Below are 21,202 nucleotides of genomic sequence, written 5' to 3'. Positions count from 1 at the left end.
CAGTGCTCCCCCGACATCAGAGCACTCCCTCAGCACTGGCCCTCTGACAGTGTAGTGCACCCGAAGTACTGCTCCCCCAAAGTGCAACGCTCCCTCAAACCGCCATCCAATAGTGTCGTACTCCCCCTTCGCCAGTGCGGTGCTCCCTCAAAATTGTAGCACTCCCCCGAGTGGCAACATACACTTTTATGTGCATGTTGTAGTCTGGAGCTATGAATAATGATGGCAGAGGTTCCAATGTTCTTTCAAGCACATGGCTAACCAGGAACCTCTCCCACTCTTACTGCCTGCCAGGGGTGTGTGTTGGAAGGATTTGTTCAACCTGTTTGGCTGTGTTATGAATGCACCTTTCATGGCCATCAGGTCCTGGAATGGGACTTGAACCTGGTACTTCAGGCCCAGCGGCAAGAGCACCAACCCACTGGGCCACAAGACCTCCTCAACTCCAACATAATCCAACAACATTTGCTCATACCCCAATTGAAGTCATTACCTTTGGGAGGGGTTTAAGCATCTATATAGATCATCAGAGTGCAACCAATGGCTGCAGTCCAGGGTCCTGAATGCCCAGAACCATACATAACCACAGATCCAGCTGAGTATTGTATGACTGAGCGTGACCTAGCACCTTGACATTCGGGCCAAAGGTTGAAGGCTCGGATGAAATAGGCAAAGGCTGGGGCCTGGAGATAGGGCATGTTTGGGAGAGAGTGGGCAGAGACTGTGTGCAGGAGGGAGTTCCGCCTGTTTCCCCATCATAACTCCAGCAGGGGACAGTCCAAACGTCCAATGGAATGGCGGGAGGATTTCCCTCCCCATTTTCTGAAGGGATTGGTCTCCTGCTCGAGGTACAGTGGTGTTGTGTTATTATACTGATATAATACTTATTTACTGTACAAGACACAAGGCACCAATCACTCATAACAGATTGGGTAAACACGGTGTGGGTTAACTTATTTAGACGAGGCACGTGAGAACTGTTTTACCTAGATATAAAGCTTGATGGCATCAGAGCTGTGTGCGTGTGCTCTGCTCAATGGAAAAGTGAGACTAAGACTGGATCACACGACACACTTCCCTTCTCATGATGTCATGCTGATATCCCTTAAAGGCATATTACAACAAGTGGAACCCTAGAAAACTCCAGAGAGTAGGTGATCTCCCTTTCTCTCTTCCAGACACATCATCCCACAGTACAGGGGGTTTCCACAGGACTATGTCTTTTGTAGTGGGGTATTAGTTGGACCCCAGCCCCAGGGATGCCACTTGGGGGGAGGGGTGGTGGTGTGGGGGAGTGGGAGGTAACATCTCTTTTGAGGAAGCAAAGGTGGTAAATATTGTCAAAATTGACCATGGACTATACTGTAAAACAGGTAATATAAGAACGACATCTCGTTAAGACATCTCTCTGTATTTTTATTTCTTTTGAGGTCAGTCAGGGAGGGATATCTGATACCAGCCACTTCACACTATTGCCTAAAGTCAAAATTAGCCCCTTGGCCTCTGATTAGGAAGCAAGGGTTTTAGTCAGTGAGATCAATGCTCGAGTCAGGTACCTGAAGTGTTGTGATGGCATGCTTGCTAATATGTAAAGTATATTACTTTAAATAAATAATTATGCAAATATATGATTATGTCATTGCAGGAAGTGATATAATGTCATGTGATTTCTTTTATTGTTTCATGGGATGTGGTGTCACTGGCAAGGCCAGCATTTGTTGCCCATCCCTAATTACCCAGGAACTGAGTGGCTTGCTTGGCCATTTCAGGGGGCAGTTAAGAGTGAACCACATCGCTGTGGATCAGGAGTCACATGTAGGCCAGACCAGGTAAGGATGGCAGATTTCCTCCCCTAAGGGACATTAGTGGACTGGTTGGGTTTTTACAGCAATCAATGCTAGTTTCATGGTCACCATTACTGAGACTAGCTTTCATATTCCAGATTTATTAATTGAATTTAAATTCCACCAGCTGACATGGTGGGATTTGAACCCACATCCCCAGAACATTAGTCTGGGTACCGACCAGTTCAGTGACATTGCCACTATGTTACCATCTCCCCCAGGTGGCAGCAGCCATCTTAGTTATTCTGCACAATAAGCAGCACATGTAGGAGTAAGAAGAAGCATTTGTTAAAGATACGAACATTCGAAATAGGAGCGGGAGTTGGCCATTTGGCCTCTTGAGCCTGCTCCACCATTCAATAAGATCATGCCTGATCTGTTTGTCTTTTGAGTTCCGCATTCCCACCTCTCCCCGATAACCTTTGATTCCCTTGCCTAACAGGAATCTATCTACCCTCTGCCTTAAAAATATTCAATCGCCCCGCTTCTACTGCCTTCTGAGGCAGAGAGTTCCAAAGTCGGACAACCCTCTGAGAGAAAAAATTTCTCCTCATCTCTGTCCTAAAAGGGTGGCCCCTTGTTTTAAAACAGTGCCCCCTAGTTCTGGACTCACCCACAAGAGGAAACATCCTTTCGACATCCACCTTGTCAAGGCCGTTCAGGATCTTGTATAATTCAATCAAATCACCCCTCACTCTTCTAAACTCCAGTGGAAACAAGCCCAGTCTGTCCAACCTTTCCTCATAAGACAACCTGCTCATTCCAGGTATCCAATCTAGTAAACCTTCGCTGAACCACCTCCAGTGCATTTACATCCTTCCTTAATTAAGGAAACCAAAACTGCACACAGTATTCGAGATGTGGTCTCACCAATGCCCTGTATAACTGAAGCATAACATCCTTACTTTTATGTTCAATTCCTCTTATAATAATGGATAGCATTCCATTAGCCTTCTTGATTACCTGCTGTACCTGCATATTAACTTATCATGGCCCATGCACCAGAACACCTAGATCCCTCTGCACCTTGGAATTCTGCAGTCATTCTCTGTTTAAGTAATACTCTGCTTTTTTATTCTTCCTGCCAAAGTGAACAACTTCACATTTGCCCACATTATACTCCATCTGCCAGATTTTTGCCCACTCACTCAACCTATCTATTTCTGTTTGCAACCTCCTTATGTCTTCTTCACAACATACTTTCCTACCTATCTTTGTGTTGTCTGCGAATTTAGATACCATGTCTTCACTCCTCTCATCTAAGTCATTGATGTAAACTGGAAAATGTTGAGGCCCCAGTGGGACTCCACTTGTCACATCCTGCCACTCAGACAAAGACCTATTTGTGCATACTCTCTGTTTTCAGCCAGCAAGCCAATCTTCTATCCATGCTAATATGTTACCCACCACACTCACTATTCCAGAACCACCTCATCCAATTCAGGGTTGTGGGAAATTGGGCCCTATCCCAACAAGAAATGGGTGGTAGGCAGGCATACCCAGGACAGGATGCCAGTCCATCACAGGGCACAGGCTGAGGGACAATTTACCATAGCCAATCCAGCACACCCTTGGATGGTGGGAGGAAACCATAGCACCTGGTGGAAACACACACAGACATGGGGAGAACATGCAAACTCCACACAGACAGACACCTGAGGTTAGGATTGAGCCCAGGTCCCTAGAGCTGTGAGGTAGCAGCTCTAACCACCATGCCACCACACCTTCTACACCCTGAGCTTTTATTTTCCTCAATAACCTTTGATATGGCACCTTATCAAATGCCTTCCGGAAATCCAAGTACAGCACGTCTACAGGCTCCCCTTTATCCACAGCGCATGTTACTCCTTCAAAGAATTCGAATATATTGGTTAAACACAATTTCCCTTTCACAAAACCATGTTGACTCTTCCCGATTACCTTGAGTTTCTCTAAGTACCCAGTTATAACGTCCTTAATGATCGATTCTAACACCTTCCCCATGACAGACGTCAAGCTAACTGGCCTATAGTTTCCTGCTTTGTCCCTCTCTCTCTTCTTGAATAGAGGAATTATATTTGCTACTTTCCACTCTGATGGAACCTTTCCAGAATCTAGGGAAGTTTGGAAAATTAACACCAACACATCTACTACCTCAATAAACACCTCTTTTAAGACCCCAGGATGAAGTCCATCAGGATCCGGAGACTTGTCAGCCTGCAGCTCCATCAGTTTGCTCAGTACTGCTTCCCTAGTGATTGTAATATCACCAAGTTCCCCTCTCCCTTCCACCTCCTGATTTACAGCTATTACTGGAATGTTTTTTGTAGCCTCTATAGTGAACACAGAAGCAAAATATTTGTTCACTTCATCCACCCTTTCCGTATTATCCACTATTAACTCCCCATTCTCACTCTCTAGAGGACCAACACCCACTTTACCTACACTTTTCCTTTTTAAATACCTGAAGAAACTCTTGCTGTCTGTTTTTACATTTCTAGCTAGCTTCCTCTCATACTCTAATTTCTTTCTCCTGATTAACCTTTTCGTTATTCTCTGCCATTCTTTATATTCTGACCAGCCACTCATCTTCACGCAGGATCTGTGTTCAACATCTATGCCAACTTTCAGCTTCGTTTGCATTAGTGTAGAAAGAGATAATTCAACACTAGGCCTTGGTGTGACCTCCTTCCTGTTTCCAGGCTTGTTCAATGCCACCTGTTCAGCTGTGGGCGTTAGTCAGCTGATGGCCTCGAAAGACTCGAGAGTCCATGTGGAATGTAGGATGGGGAGTCCAGTTCCCCGTCAGGAGGGTGGGCTTTTCTATCTGGCTTAATTGGAAGATTATTACTCGTCCACCTCCAGAAAACACAAAGGTAAACCATAGGCGTAGGAGCAGAAGTAGGCCATTCAGCCCATCGAGTCTGCTCCACCATTCAATGAAATCGTGGCTGATCGGATAATCCTCAACTCCACTTTCCTGCCTTTTCCCCATCACCCTTGATTCTCTTACTGATTAAAAATCTCTCTATCTGAGCCTTGAATATACTTAACGGCCCAGCCTCTACAGCCCTCTGCAGTAAAGAAATCCACAGATTCACTACCCTCTGAGAGAAGAAATTCCTCCTCATCTCTGTTTTAAATGGGCGACCCCTTACTCTGAGATTATGCCCTCTGGTCCTAGATTCTCCCACAAGGGGAAACAACCTCTCAGCATCTACCCTGTCAAGCCCCCTAAGAATCTTATATGTTTCAATAAAGTCGCCTCTCATTCTTCTAAATTCCAATGAGTACAGGCCCAACCTACTCAACTTCTCCTCATAAGAAAATCCCTCCATACCCAGGATCAACCTAGTGAACCTTCTCTGGACTGCCTCCAATGCCAATATATTTTTCCTTAAAAAGGGGGACCAAAACTGTTCACAGTATTCTAGGTGTGGTCTAACTAGTGCCATGTATAGTTTTAGCAAGACTTCCCTATTTTTATACTCCATTCCCTTTGAAATAAAGGTCAACATTCCATTTGCCTTCCCTATTACCTGTTGAACTTGTATGCGAGCTTTTTGTAATTCATGCACAAGGACTCCCAAATCCCTCTGTGCTGCAGCCTTCTGCAGTCTTTCTCCATTTAAATAATATTCAGCTCCTCTATTCTTCCTGCCAAAGTGCATAACCTCAAACTTTCCCACATTATATTCCATCTGCCAAGTTTTTGCCCACTCACTTAACCTGTCTATACCCCTCTGTAGGCTCTTTGTGTCACCCCCACCACTTACCTTCCCACCTATTTTCTGTCATCTGCAAACTTGGTGATAGTGCATTCACTTCCCTCATCCAAATCATTAATATATATTGTAAATAATTGAGGCCCCAGCATTGATCCCTGTGGCACTCCATTAGTTACAGGTTGCCATCCCAAAAATACCCCCCTTATCCCGACTCTCCGTCATCTATTAGTTACTAACAACAACAGGACATTAAGATAAAAGCAAAATACTGCAGACGCTGGAAATCTGAAACAAAAATAGAAAATGCTGGAAAAACTCAGCAGGTCTGACAGCATCTGTGGAGAGAAAGACAGAGTTAACGTTTCAAGTCCGTGTGGCTCTTGTTCAGAGTTTCAGACAGACAGATGAGTAATATGGACTCGAAATGTTAACTCTGTCTTTCTCCCCACAGATGCTGTCAGACCTGCTGAGTTTTCCCAGCATTTTCTGTTTTTGTAGCAACAGGACTTTGCTTTCTTTTGTTTCTCTCCAACATCCAAGGCCAAATTGAACTGGACCAGCAATGTAAATAGTGTGGCTCCAAGAGCAGGCCAGAGGCTAGGGATCCTGCAACGAGTAACTCACCTCCTGACTCCCCAAAGCCTGTCCACCATCTACAAGTCAGGAGTGTGATGGAATACTCCCCACTTGCCTGGATGAGTGCAGTTCCAACAATACTCAAGAAGCTAAACACCATCAAGGACAAAGCAGCCCGCTTGATTGGCACCCCATCCACAAACATTCACTCCCTCCACCACCGACGCACAGCAGCGGCAGTGTGTACCATCTACAAGATGTACTGCAGGAATTCGCCAAGGCTCCTTAGACAGTGCCTTCCAAACCCACAACCACTACTATCTAGAAGGACAAGGGCAGGAGATAGATGGGAACACCACCAACTAGAAGTTTCCCTCCAAGTAACTCACCATCCCGCCTTGGAACTGTATCACCATTCCTTCACTGTCGTTGGGTCAAAATCCTGGAACTCTCTCCCTAACAGCACTGTGGGTGTACCTACACCACATGGACTGCACCAATTCAAGAAGGCAGCTCACCACCACCTTCTCAAGGGCAATTAGGGATGGGCAATAAATGCTGGCCTAGCCAGCAACACCCACATCCCGTGAAAGAATAATAAAAATTTTGTTGGTCCCTCCAATGGCTTACGAGTTTGGCTTAGACCTGATGCCAGGCAGGGTGGTACAGGCTATTGGCCAAATCAACTCCAACAGTGACCAGACTGCAAGTGGCATTAGAAGCCAAATGGTTTAAACTTGCATTTATGTAGCATCTTGTCCAAAGGCATTTCTGAAGCGAGGTCCCCGACCTGAAACGTTGACTCCGATTCTCTCTCTACAGGTGCTGCCAGACCTGCTGAGTATTTCCAGCATTTCCTGTCTATAGTCCAAAGACACTTCTCAGGAGCGTAATCAAACTAGATTTGTCACTAAGCCACATAAGGAGACATGAAGACCGAGACACCAAAAGCTTGGGCAAAAAGTTAGTTTTTAAGGAGCATCTTAGAGAAATGGGGCAAAGTGCGTGGAGAATGAGTGACAAACGTAGAACAATAATTATTGGGGATTTCAACTACCCCTGAAATTAATTAGCCACAAGAGGTAAGTAAAGAGGATAAGGATATGACATTCTTACAGGATTCCTTTCTAATCCAGCATGCAAGAAAACCCATCATGGAGAATTCAGTCGGGGATGAGCCAGAACAAATAAGAGCAGTAAAAGTAAGGGAACATCTAGGGAATAGTGATCATAATATATTTTAGCATAACAGCAGTTGAGGAGGAGATAAGGATGACAAAGACCAGGATAATAGACTGGAGAGAAGCTGACTCTGAGAGACTAAATATCGAACTTGGAAAAATAAAATGGATACCAATATTTGCAAGCAATGATGATGACCAGCAACTGGTAACTTTTAAAATGGTGTTCATCAAAGCCCAGGAAATATATATTCTGCTTAAAAAAAAGAACAAATTAAATGCTAATGAGATACCATGGATGGAGAAGGACATAAGGGAATATTTGAGGGTGAGGTACACCAAGTACATGGACAACAGGGGAAAGTATGACAAGAAAAACAATAAGAAAAGTGAAGAAGAGCTGTGGAATTAAATTATTAAGGAGCATAAAAGAAAATAGTAAAATATTATTGTGATGAAGGTATGATTTTCATAATATTTTCTGGTTTAGTGTAAACTGGGTTTATGGGGGGTTGTGTTGTTCTGTCTGTGTGTATGATTTAATTACATCTTGTAGCCAGACAGGCTGCAGGTTGAAGTTATCAAAAGAAGTGAGGTGTAGAAGTGTCTTTAATACATTAATGAGTAAACATGGTTGGGGGTCTTAGTGTGGAAGGTGTAAAGGGGATTTGCATTGGTAGATAGGTGAAGGGGGATTTGGGTTTCAAAGGGATCTCAGTCTGTTTACAAACAGCCAGACAAGCAAGCTGAACAATGTGTTTATTTTTCTCAAGGATTATTGACAATGTACAGTGGCAAAATGAAAAGATTTATATTATAACAGAGGTAAAGTTCCAAAGACATATGGGCAATGGAATTTACACATTAAAAGGGAGAAACATATATAAAGGAGAATGAGGCTATGTGTCAGGGAAGGCATTGTAAGATCTACCAGAAGCGTGAGAAGCCTCCAGTATTTGTGCGTTAAGCCTGCTGTCTACAGAAACCGAAGCTGGGAAAAGCCACTTTGAATTCTACTGTGCAGGGTTTCGTGTTAATGTTTAAAATCTATGTTTTTTTACTGTTGCCTTAACAGGGTTGTAACTGGAAGCTGGATTAATTAGGGGTTTTAGGAGTTATTTTAGTAGTAATTTGTAGACCTATGTATGTGCTTGAAATCTTTTCCTTTGTTAATAAATGTTTAATTTAATTTTTAAAAAAATCTCTGAAGTGTTGATGGGCTGATTACTTCCGAATTCAGGGCACGCATCTTGAAATAAATACAAATTTCAAAACCGTTGGTGATTGCGTGATCAGGTTTCTCTCATGGATTTGATCCACCTGGCACACATCATCTGCTGTGTCAGAACAGTTCTACGTATGTCAGGATGGAATTAAGGCCATTAAGGGGCAGTTAGGATAAAATCACAGGCAGTGAAAACAGAATGGCAGAAATAATAAATCGTTACTTTAATTTACTCTTTCATGGGATGTGAGCGTCTCTGGCAAGGCCAGCATTTGTTGCCCGTCCCTAATTGCCCTTGAACTGAGTGGCTTGCTAGGCCATTTCAGAGGGCAGTTAAGAGTCAACCATAACACTATGGACCTGGAGTCACATGTAGGCCAGACCAGGCAAGGCAGGCAGATTTCCTTCCCTAAAGGACATTAGTGAACCAGATAGGTTTTAATGTCAATCAGGGATAGTTTCATGGTCACCATTACTGAGACTAGCTTTCAATTCCATGTTATTAATTGAATTTAAATTCCACCAGCTGCCGTGGTGGGATTTGAACCCTTGCCTTCAGAATATTCACCAGGGCCTCTGGATTGCTAGTGCAGTGACTTTCCCACAGTATTTAGCAGGGAGATGAATCAAGTGGCCATCACATCAGAAGATGAGATTAGAAATGATAAGATGACATTTAACATAAAAGGAGGAAAAATATAAAATAAACTAATTGAACCCAAATCGAAAACTAATAAATAAACTATAAACTAAATAAACTAATAAAAACTAATAAATAAACTAATCGAACCCTGGCCTGGTTGAATTGCATCCACACATTCTAAAAGAATCTAGGAAAGAGATTTAGTTCATTAGAAAATGGTATTGTGCCAGGGGGCTGGTGGGTTGCTAATATAATCCCTATATTTAGGAATGGGGGCAGAATACCCCCAGGGAATTTTTAGATCAGTCAGCTTAACATCAGCTTAAAAGGAAAATTTATGGAATTCCTACCGAAGAAGAGAAAAGGACATCGGGAAAAGAACATATAATAATGAAGAGTCAGCATGGATTTCAAAAGGGAAAATCTTGCTTTACCAACCTTATTGAATTAGTTGAAAAGATAACAAGGATGGGTGTGGGTAGATAAGGGTACTGTAGTAGATATAATATATCTAGATTTCTAGAAAAGAAAAGGTGCCACAAGATAGGCTAATGAATAAGATCAGAGCATGTGGAGTCAGGGAACAAATAGCTGAATGGATTGCTAGCTGCCTGCAGGGCAGAAAGGAGAGAGTAGGGTAAAGGCGCGCCAGTCAGGGTGTCTGGAAAGTCATGTTTCATAAGGACCACTGCTGGGACCACTGCTGTTCACAATTCATATCAATGACTTAGGCATTTCTAAATTTATGGATGTCACCAAATTAGGAAGGTTAGCCAACGTTGAGGAGGCCTGCAACAAATTGCAAGAAGGCATTCATAAACTTGCTGGACAGGCATATCATTGGCAAATGATTTTCGACACAGGTTAGTGTGTGGTATTATATTTTGGTAAGAAAAAGGTGACATATCACTTGGAAAATAATAATCTAAACGGAGTACAGGAGAAAAGGAAACTAAAAGTTGTGACAGAGGTTAATAACTTTAGAACAAAATTGAACCAGGCCCTAGGGTTTATTTCAAGAGGGATGGAATTAAAAAGTAGGGCAGTTGTGCTAAACCTGTATCAAACCTTGGTTAGATCAGACTTTGGAGTACTGTGTACAGTTCTGGTTGCCGTATTATAAAAGAAGGTATTGAGGCACTGGAGAGGGTGCAGAGAAGATTTACAAGAATGATATTAGAACCGGGAGGTTACATCTATTGGGAAAGGATAAACAGGCTGGCTTTCCTTTACCTTGAGGGGTGACCTAATAGAGGTCTTTAAAATAATGAGAGCTGTTGATAGAGTGGATACAGAGAAAATGTTCCCACTTGTGGGGAAGAGCAAAATTAGAGGCCTTCGATATAACATAGTCACCAAAAAGGAGTTCAGAAAAATAAAGCTTCTTTACCCAGAGAGTGGTGAGAATACAACGAGTAGTTAAACTGGAAAGTACAGATGCAATTAAATGGAGGGTGGAGCTAGATAGTATATGAGTGAGAAGGGAAGAGAGGTTTATAGAGTTGGATGCGGAAGGACAGCAGGAGGCTTGAGTGGTCCATAAATGCCAGCATAGACTTTTTTTATTCACGGGATGTGGGCTTCGCTGGCTAGACCAGCATTTATTGCCCATCCCTAATTGCCCTTGAGAAGATGTTGATGAGCTGCCTTTTTAAACCGCTGCAGTCCATATGGTGTTGGTACATCCACTGTGCTGTTAGGGAGGGAGTTCCAGGATTTTGACCCAGCGATAGCGAAGGAACGGCCGATATATTTCCAAGTCAGGATGGTGAGTGACTTGGAGGGGAACTCCCAGGTGGTGGTGTTCCCATGTGTCTGCCGCCCTTGTCCTTCTAGATGGTAGTGATCGTGGGTTTGGAAGGTGCTGTCTAAGGAGGCTTGGTGAGTTCCTGCAGTGTTGGTTGGGGTGCATGGCCCATTTCTGTACTGCATATTTAATATAATTCTACAAGAGGTGGAGCAGTTTGAGGGAATTGCAGAGTTTGGAGTTTAGGCAGCTGAAGGCATGGTCACCAATGGAGGACTGAAGGGAACGGGATTTGTGAAAGAACTCACATTTTGGAGGGGGGAGTGTCACGATCTCGAAGGGTTGCAGGTTTGGAGAAGGCTCCAGAGAGCAGGGAGGGCCGAGGCCAGGGAGGGAAATGAATAGAGAATGAGAATTTTAAGAGGGAAAAGGGAATGTTCAGTAGATGAATCACAGAGTCACAGAATCACACAGTGCAGAAGAGGCCCTTTGGCCCATCGAGTCTGCACTGACACGTGAGAAACACCTGACCTACCTACCTAATCCCATTTACCAGCACTTGGCCCATAGCCTTGAATGTTATGACGTTCCAAGTGCTCATCCAGGTACTTTTTAAAGGATGTGAGGCAACCCGCCTCCACCACCCTCCCAGGCAGTGCATTCCAGACCGTCACCACCCTCTGGGTAAAAAAGTTTTTCCTCACGTCCCCCCTAAACCTCCTGCCCCTCACCTTGAACTTATGTCCCCTTGTGACTGACCCTTCAACTAAGGGGAACAGCTGCTTCCTATCCTCCCTGTCCATGCCCCTCATAATCTTGTACACCTCGATCAGGTCGCCCCTCAGTCTTCTCTGCTCCAATGAAAACAACCCAAGTCTATCCAACCTCTCTTCATAACTTAAATGTTTCATCCCAGGCAACATCCTGGTGAATCTCCTCTGCACCCCCTCCAGTGCAATCACATCCTTCCTATAATGTGGCGACCAGAACTGCACACAGTACTCCAGCTGTGGCCTCACTAAGGTTCTATACAACTCCAACATGACTTCCCCACTTTTGTAATCTATGCCTCGATTGATAAAGGCAAGTGTCCCATATGCCTTTTTCACCACCCCACTAACATGCTCCTCTGCCTTCAGTGATTTATGGATACACATGTCAAGGTCCCTTTGTTCCTCAGAACTTCCTAGTGCCATGCCATTCATTGAATACTTCCTTGTCAAATTACTCCTTCCAAAGTGTATCACCTCACACTTTTCAGGGTTAAATTCCATCTGCCACTTATCTACCCATTTGACCATCCCGCCTATATCTATCCTTCCGCCCAAGACAGTCAACCTCACTGTTAACCACCCGGCTAATCTTTGTGTCATCCGCAAATTTACTAATCCTACCCCCCATATAGTCATCTATGTCATTTATATAAATGACAAATAATAGGGGACCCAGCACAGATCCCTGTGGTACACCACTGGACACTGGCTTCCAGTCACTAAAGCATCCTTCTGTCATCACCCTCTGTCTCCTACAACTAAGCCAATTTTGAATCCACCTTATCAAATTAACCTGTATCCCATGTGCATTTGCCTTCTTTATAAGTCTCCCATGTGAGACCTTGTCAAAGGCTTTGTTGAAATCCATATAAACTACATCAACTGCACTACCCTCCTCTACACAACTGGTCGCCTCTTCAAAAAATTCAATCAAATTTTTAGGCATGCTGACTATCCCTGATCAAACCTTGCCTCTCCAAGTGGAGATAGATTCTCTCCTTCAGAATTTTCTCTAATAGTTTCCCTACCACTGACGTGAGATTCACTGGCCTGTAGTTCCCTGGCTTATCTCTACAACCCTTCTTAAATAGCAGAACCACATTAGCTGTTCTCCAGTCCTCTGGCACCTCCCCCATGGCCAGAGAGGAATTAAAGATTTGGGTCAGAGCCCCTGCGATCTCCTCCCTTGCCTCCCTCAGCAGTCTGGGACACAAATCATCCAGACCTGGAGATTTGTTCACTTTTAAGCCTGCCAACACCTCCATTACCTTGTCACTCCCTACATCAATTTGCCCAAGAACTTTGCAGTCTCTCTCCCCGAGTTCGATACCTTCATCCTCATTCTCTTGGGTGAAGATGGATGTGAAGTATTCATTCAACACTCTAGCGATGTCCTCTGGCTCCACCCATAGATTGCCCCCTTGATCCCTTGGGCCCTACTCTTTCCCTGGTTATCCTCTTCCCATTGATATACTTATAGAATATCTTGGGATTTTCCCTACTTTTACCAGCCAGAGCTTTCTCATATCCCCTCTTTGCTCTCCTAATTGCTTTCTTAAGCTCCACCCTGCACTTTCTGTACTCCACTAATGCCTCCGCTGATTTGCTTCCCTTGTACCTGCTAAAAGCCTCTCTTTTCCTTCTCACCGTATCCTGAATATCTCTGGTCATCCATGGTTCTCTGGGCATGCTGAGCTTGTACCCTCCCCATTTCCTTTTTGAATCCCCCCCACTGTTCCTCTGTAGATTTCCCCACAAGTAGCTGTTCCCAGTCTACCTTGGCCAGATCCTGCCTTATTTTACTAAATTCCACTCCCAGTTGTGTTCAGGAAATAAGAGTTGGAATTCCATGAGGATTTGTCCTTACATCATAACTCCAGTGGCAGATCCATGGAATCCCCAGAGAAATAGCAGGAATGATTTTCCTAATGGGGTAGAGTTGGCTCACTGGACATCTGTCCTGATATCAGTGGGAGCCCGGCGGAAATCTAGGAAGGTCCAGAAGGGCTCCTTTTCCCCTCCCAAAAAAACCGTTCCCACAGGACAGGATGACTTTGTAAGGATAGATCATTAGCTTTAAAGGGAACATTAAAAGGAACTGGGTGATACATTGGATTAGTGCATTGTTCCCTCATTAGGGTAAGACCAGTTGAGGCATTAGTAATTTGAGGCAAGATACGCGGGAAAGGCAGGAGACATTGGAGCTATTCCCATATTTGTCCACCAAAGGGAAAACCCCAGTGTTGTCAATATTCTTTCATGGGATGTGAGCATTGCTGGCAAGGTCAACATTTGTCTCCCATTCTGAAATGTGGCTCACTACCACCTCCTTGAGGGCAATTAGGGATGGGCAATGAATGCTGGCCTTGCTAGTGAAGCTCACATCCCATGGGAGGGTAAAAAAAAGCACAGGGGTTTTCCTCACACCTCACTTGGATCTGATGTTGATAACTGCTTGATACTGAGAGGTTGGTTGGAGAGTCTAGAACCAGGCCTAAGGTTAAGGGATCAGCCATTTTAGACTGAGATGTGGAGAAATTTCTTCACTCAGATGGTTATGAATGTTTAGAATTCTCTACTCCAAGGGGCTGTGCAAAGTCAAGTGTTGAATATGTTCAGGATTGAGATCACTAGGGTTGTGGACACGAAGGAATACGGGGATTGGGCAGGATAGGTGACATTGAGGGAGAAGATGGGCCATGGTCTTATTGAAAGGTTGAAGCAGGCTGAAGGGACAATATGGCTTACCCCTGCTCCTATTTCTTATGTTCTTATGTAACTGATTGTGATAATTACGCGACAACTCCACTATCGCTAAATCATGCAATTTCTCAGATGGCAGTTGGCGAACTGTATAGACTTTGGTCTTCTTTCCAATACTAATCCCTGTGTGGATACAATCGCAGGATTTTCCCGGCCCTGAGGTGACAGGCTGGGAGGTGGGGAAGCTGGGAAAAGAGTGAGGGGCGGGATCTGCGTCGGGATGGATACCGGGACAGGCAAGGCCTCAGATGGGAAGCCCGCCCTTGCCAAGGTTGAGACTCTTAAGTGGCCAATAATTGGCTGCTTAAGGGCCGTTTCCCGCCCAGCCTCAGTTTTTAGGCCGACAGGAGGATTAACCTTGTATGGGGGAAGCCCGAAAATCAACGGACTTAGGCCTCGGGTGGGAAAGTGGGAGGGGGAAGGGGCGCCTCCATCAGAAGCCCCCTTCTGAAATTGGGCAACCCCGGTGGCTTCCAGGTCTCCCTCGCACCCCCGGCCTCTCTCCCAAGACCCCAATCGCCCCCTTTCGCACTCCCCACAGGCCTTTCCTACCCTCCCTGCCCCGGGAACCCCTTGAACTTACCTTGGCCTCCAGTGCACGGTCTTAGCCTCAGGCACCCTCAAACGCTCCCTCTTCAGTCCACTGCGGCCCTCGTCGCTGCAGGGACCCCGAGAGCTGCCGGCCAATCGGATCGGACGGCAACTCTCAAAGGCGGGACTTCCTCCTGAGGTGAGGGGCGGAAGTCCCGTCTGCAGCCAATCGATGTTTATTAGAGTGTGAAATAGCTGCCGGGCACTCAGAGTTGGCAGCGATATGTTTCCCGCCGAATCTTCAGGTGGCTGGAAGGAAGACTCCGCCATCTGAAAAACTCAGGCCCAAGGTTTGTGGGATCTTGCTGTGCACACTGTCTTGCTGTGTTTTTCTACCTTACAACAGTAACTGTGTTTCGGACGTGCTCCTTCGGCTATAAAGCGCTTTGGGACTGAGGCTGTGAAAGGCGTTACATGAATTCAAATCGTTCTTCACTCCGACTTAGCAATCTGACCGAGGGAGGTCTTTAGGATGTCTGGTGGAGGGGAACTATGTGGGGTCGGAGTGCTGCTCTTCTGAAGGTGAGGTTAAATCTGGCCTAAACTCCTGATAGGGAATGTGCAAGCACTTCGGCCAAGCGGGGTCCTTGAGTGAGGACAGGGCTGGTGCGGGGCAAGTGGGGAATGTTGACCTTGGCGGCTAGTGCTGTGGGCGAACTGGAAAGGGTTAAGGCCACTTATCTTCTGCCAGTAAGTAATCTTCAATCAGGTTCCTGCAGAGTCCGCATTGTGCACATACGAGATATGGCAAGGCCACGAAGCCTGTGCACCTCCTGCAAGCGATCAATACTCATCTAAATGGAAATGAAGAGAGCACCTCCTGAGAGATGTGAAGCAGTGGAGAGTGCGGAGGTAGCAGGAGGGGGTGGGGGTGGTTGGGGGTGGGGGGGAGTTGGCTGTGGGGGTCACAGCTTCAACACAACGTGCAGGCTGTTCCACATTAGATTCTGCAGTGATGGCTTTTAGCAAGGTGGAGAGAGAGAGAGAGAGGAACAGGCCGTTAGTATGCATACGCTGCTTAGTGACAATTCAAGCAGTTTTATTAGTCTTCTGCATATAATCAAAAGGAGGGATTTGGCCAGCTCTTGCTGGCCTGCACTCCTCAGTATTTAGCCACAATTTTCCACACCACAGCACTCGATTTGGCCAACCACTGAGAACCCTGGTTTATACATACAAATTAGGAGCAGGAGTAGGCCACTCGGCCCCTCGAGCCTGGTCCGCCATTCAGTAAGATCATGGCTAATCTTCACCTCAACACAGCCATTCAGCTATTACATGTCTGCATTAATCTGACAGTCCAGTTTTATTTTTCTCTCTCAGCAAGCTGTCCGAAAGTTTAAATACAAACAGGACGATACAAGCCTGTCTTTAAACTAAAAGTCAAGTTTTGCTTCAGATTTGAGGTACCTTGTCAGCCATGATCTAACTGAATGGCAAAACATTCAAGAGGGGCTGAATGGCCTCCTCATGTTCTCATGTCTAGCCACACGGAAGCTGATCTCACTCCTGCTCTTAAAGTGATTGCCTTTGCTGTATCATTGTGAAGGGGGGAGGTAAAATGAGAGAGGGTGGAAAGAAGGCATAGACTCAATGGGCTAAATGGCCTCCTGCATCAAAGTGACTCTATATTGGTTCAGTTGGCCCTCAGCCACCTCCTTGTAGTTAGTTAGTGACCAGAAAAGCTGCTCCAGGCCGGGAGAGTCCCAGCGGTGGGGAGACTAGTACATAGAAAAGCTCAGAGGTGAGGGATCCGGGGACGGTGGGCCCAGGGATGGTGGGACCCGGGGACAATCGGACCAGGAGATGGCAGGAACTGGGGACAGTGGGACCCGGGGATGGTGGGACTAGGAAATGATGATAACTCAAAGGTGGAGGCTCAGAGATGGCACTCAAAACCTGACAATCAGTTTCAATTTAGTGTGATGTATGCTCTTAGTGATGAGGTCTTGTGGCGCATTGGACAGCGCCCCTAACTCTGAGCCAGAAGCTCTGGCTTCAAATCCCAGTCCTGGGACTAGGTGGCCAAGGAAGGTGCATTCATAAGACAGTCAAGCAGGTTGTTGGATCCCACCATCCACAGTTCCCACCAGCCCCGGGTCCCACCATCCCCGGGTCCCACCATCCCCGGGTCCCACCAGCCCCGGGTCCCACCAGCCCCGGGTCCCACCAGCCACGGGTCCCACCATCCCCGGATCCCACCATCCCCGGATCCCTCATCTCTGAGCTTTTCTATGTACTAGTCTCCCCACCACTGGGACTCTCCAGTCCTGGAACAGCTTTTCTGGTCACTAACTAACTACAAGGAGGTGGCTGAGGGCCAACTGAACCAATATGGAGTCACTTCGACATAGGAGGCCATTTAGCCCATCCTTCCAATGCAAGACTGGGCCAGGTTCCTGGTCAACCATGTGATAGGAAAAAAATTGGAGCCTCTACCATCACTATCCATATCTCCAGACTACAACATGCATGTAAAACTGAATGTTGCCACAGCAACTTGGACTCCCTGAGTGAACTCTAACACATCACTACAGCATGCAATTCATAGATTATTTGTGCTACTTGTGGGGAGCTTGTAGCTGGTGGTGTTCCCCTGAGTCTTCTAGGTAGTAGAGGTTGTGGGTTTGGAAGGTGCTGTTGAAGGAGGCTTGGCTAGTTACTGCAGTGTATCTTGTAGACATTACATGCTATTGGCACTGTGTGCCAGTGGTGGAGGGTGTGAACATTTAAGCTGGTGGGTTGGGTGCCAATCACCTTCTTACGTGCTAGATATGAATCCAAACCATGGAGTTTTCCCCGATTCCCAGTTTTGTTCAGGGTCTTGGAATGTACTGCCTGAAGGGAGGTGGAAGTAGATTCAATACAGTAGTAACTTACAAAAGCCATTTGGATAAATAATGGTAAAAAAAATTGCAGAGGCACGGGAATAGAACAGAGAATAATTAATAGCTGCTTTAAAGAACTGGTACAGGCTCCATCTTTACTGTATGCTAATCTATATTATAACCTGTGTCAGTGATGTTGATTGAGGGATTAATACTGACCTGGCTACTGGGAGAATGCCCTAACCATCTTCCAACAGTGTCACAGGATTTTTCACATCTGCCAGTGAGGTCAGACAGGGACTCAATTTAACATCTGATCTGAAAGACAGCACCCCTGGCACTGCAGCACTCCTACAGCGTTTTGAGACTTTTCATTCATGACACCCATATCCCATTTAACAGTCAGCCATATTGCTGTGGGTCTGGAGTCACATGTAGGTAAGGACAGCAGATTTCCTTCCTTCAGTTAACCAGATGGGTTTTTACAACAATCATTTCATGGTTATCATTCCACATTTAATTTCATCATCTACCATGGCGGGATTCAAACCCAGAGTATTACTCTGGGTCTCTGTATTACCAGCCCAGTGGCAATACCACTATGCTACCACCTCCTCTTGTGCTGTTAACCATCAGAGATGAGAGTTATACCCACCAAGACACAGCCGACAGCAAAGGAGAAAACTTGGTTTTTCCTGTGGGATTGGCCCATGTTACTTTTGTTTTGCAAATATCCGCTTCCTTTGAACTGAGGAGATGTGGATAACCTATTGCAGGGTGGGATGGAGAAACCAGCTGTTATCCAATTTTCTGGCACCATCCTGCCCTCCAATTGCTTTGCGCAGTAGAGTATATTTCACATGCTTGACTGTTCTGTTTAGTTTACCCCACTGTCCCCCTCTGACGCCCACATATGCACTTCAGTGAGGGGTCACTGAATCCAAAATGTGAGGGCACTGAGGCCAATTTACCAACGCTGGGTAATACAGAAGAGACCAGGAGGTTGCACTTCAGAGGGGTGAACAGGAGAGGGGGGGAGCAAGCCGGGGAGGAGTGGGCAAGTGGGGTTGGAGGGGGGAGGGACGCGGGGGATGGGTGAGCAAGAGGAGGATTGGGAGGAACTCGGGAGGGGCAATCAAGTGGGGCAGGGGCTGGTGAGCAGAGGGAAGGTGGGGAATACGTGATGGTGTGAGCAAGTGGGGGAGGGGCGCGATGAGCAGAGGGGAAGCCGACAAGAAAATGGGGGTGGGGCAAGAGTCCGGGGGGGGGGGGGGGGGGGCAGGAAAGCAGGGGAGGGACTAGGAGAGCAGGGTATGGGCGCGAAAGTAAGGTCGAGGGGTGGGAAAGTGGGGGCGGGGGCGAGTGAGCAGGGGAGGGGCAGGAAAGTGGGGTGGGACGGGGGAAAGTGAGGGAGGGGCGAGTGAGGAGGGCAGGGAGGTGGGGTACAGGAGAACTGCAGACCACCTTCCGTTGTGTGGTAGAACAGTCAGTAAATCTTCCGGTGAGCTTTCTCGTGGCTTGGACACAATCTTCCTGTGCGAGGCCTGATTAGCTGTCACACCCCTGGAATAAAACAAGTGAATGGCAGCTGGTTATTCATTTTCACATTTTCTGTGTTGACAGCCTGGAGTTCTCGGAGGGTCCTGTCTCCTGAGGGACTCCCCAGCCTGGCTTGCAGTCAAGATAACAGTCTTCAACTCCTGGGGCCTGTCAGAGGATCCATATCACTCACACAGAGAACAGAGTGTTTTATTCCTGGCATCTCCCACAGATCAATACAGCCTCTGTGATGATCCTGGTTTATGGCAAAAATTAAACCCTGTCAGCAACGATTGGTTTATTGGAGAGCAGCGCTGCTCATTTCTATCTCATCCCTTCAATGAGTCCAGGAACTGGCCAGTTAGAAGACACGGAGCAGCTGAATATCAGGCTGTGGGAGACAGGTTTAGATTGACTGAAGGGGACCATGGCCAATGAAGGGTGAACGCGGACCACCTGTGCCAGCGAGATGGTTCGGACAGACAGCGCAGGCTTGGGCGTGACAGCTGTCAGACTGGGTCTAAAGGGCTATGTCAGATTGATTGCAGAAGACTGTGTCAAGCAAACTCTGTAAGACACACTGCATTAGGCTATGTCAGACAGTGTCAGGCGGAATGGGACTATTATCAAAGACTGTGTCAGATGGACTGTGGAAGACAGGCTATGTCACACTGCATCAAGAGGATCTTATTGAACGGGCTGTGTCAGTTGGGTTGTGTAATCGATCGGCACTGAATTGTCCAAGACTGAATCTGACCTCGATTTGGATTAGTAAATTTCCCTAACAATCCCTGGATGGAATCTCCCTTTAACTATATCCGTCCCTTTGTAGGGAGGGACACAAAAGGACAAGTGTGGTTCTAGCTCCCTCGGATTGGGTCCCAACCTCTATTTGACCTCAGGGTCCCATCAACACAAACTCCTTCCTGCTGGTGGTGTGATGGCTTCATGGTCCCCTCTCCTAACCCTTGGCAGCAATCGCCTCAATGGTTCCTGTTTGTATTTGACCAGTAAGCATGTTGATGTGTGGTGTTGCAGGTTCTGTTTTACCTGCTTGATCGCCTGCAAGGGGGAAGTTCAGTAGAAATACTCCCTGATCTTCAAAGGTAATCGGCCTTTCCCCCACCTTTAACGATGGAGAACCAATTCTTCTTGTAAGTCAGTCTCTCGGGGGTTCAGGGTGACTTGCTTCCAGTTTGGTGGGTTCTGAAATGGCCAATGAGTCCAACGAGCAATCTGCAGACTCTGCCACACGTCGGGGTAGGTGGTGTTTGAAGGGTCAGGCAGATGGGCTGTTTGGAGGTTTGTGTGTTCCCTGCGACACCAATGGTCTTTCTCAGCCCATCTGAAGCTCCTATGACAAGAGGGTTGCATGAATCCCAACCCTCACCACACATCAGGGGGTGCTGAGGCTTTAGTTATGAGGAGAGATGAGAACTGGAGTCCTTTTCACCATGACACAGAAAGCCAGAAGGAGATCTGACAGAGGTGTTCAAAATGGTAAGAAGTAGGAGCAGGAGAAAGCCATTTGGTCTCTTGAGCTTCCTCCACCATTCTATATGGCTGAGCTTTTATAACAACTTCTCTTTCCTGCCCTCTCTCCTTGCTGACACATGGATAAGGTACAGTCAATGATCGTAGAACTATACCTCAGTGTGAGCTACATCTCAGGGGCGAGAGGAGACTGGAGGGAATAAGAAACGACCAAGTATTAGTGCACTATGTGTCAGTCCAAGACATTTAGATATATGACACCCAGTTAAAGAGAGTCTCATGTGGGCACTG

The sequence above is a fragment of the Cetorhinus maximus genome, chromosome 28 (genome assembly GCF_964194155.1).
Source record: "Cetorhinus maximus chromosome 28, sCetMax3.hap1.1, whole genome shotgun sequence".
Classification (NCBI taxonomy): Eukaryota; Metazoa; Chordata; class Chondrichthyes; order Lamniformes; family Cetorhinidae; genus Cetorhinus; species Cetorhinus maximus.
This window is presented reverse-complemented; position numbering follows the sequence as displayed.